General features: G+C 52.2%; 1 long non-coding RNA gene across 1 annotated transcript in view; it reads right to left on the bottom strand.

Moving 5' to 3' along the window:
- Positions 1–7: 7 nt before the first annotated feature.
- LOC111730097 overlaps positions 8–458 on the bottom strand; it is a 2,594-nt gene continuing 2,143 nt past the window's right edge. The window contains exons 2-3 of the long non-coding RNA XR_002776556.1: positions 238–302; positions 8–132 (exon numbers count right to left, since the gene is read on the bottom strand). This is a non-coding gene — a long non-coding RNA (uncharacterized LOC111730097). The remainder of the gene's footprint in view (positions 133–237; positions 303–458) is intronic.

The raw sequence follows: 458 nt of genomic DNA, 5'->3' as shown, positions 1-458 counted from the left end.
CAGCTTCGTCGCAGAGGGAGTCAGGTATGCTGGGGCGGCAGTAGTTACCGGAGGGACTGTCATCTGGGCTCAGGCCCTGAGCCACGGAACATCGGCTCAACGAGCCGAACTCATCGCTGTGACCCAAGCTCTCTGATGGGGTAAGGAGAAGACAGTTAACATCTATACAGACAGCAGATATGCCTTTGCTACTGTATATATTCATGGGGCACTCTGTAAAGAAAAAAGATTACTCACCTCAGGGGGGAAGGAAATCAGGGACAGAGAAGAGATCCTAGCTCTCCTGGAAGCCATCTGGCTGCCTAAGAAAGTAGCTATCATACGCTGTCCAGGTCACCAGAGAAGTGAGTCTGAGGTAGCCTAGGGCAATGCCTTTGCCGACCGAATTGCAAAGGAAGCCGCCTGAAAACCAGTGGGGCCTATTGACATTCTTCCAGTTCTGCCCCCCAGAATGCTTT

This window comes from Pteropus vampyrus, unplaced genomic scaffold, assembly GCF_000151845.1.
Source record: "Pteropus vampyrus isolate Shadow unplaced genomic scaffold, Pvam_2.0 Scaffold301, whole genome shotgun sequence".
NCBI classification, from domain to species: Eukaryota; Metazoa; Chordata; class Mammalia; order Chiroptera; family Pteropodidae; genus Pteropus; species Pteropus vampyrus.
Note: the sequence above shows the minus strand (reverse complement) of the source record. Positions and strands in the feature narration are given on the sequence as shown.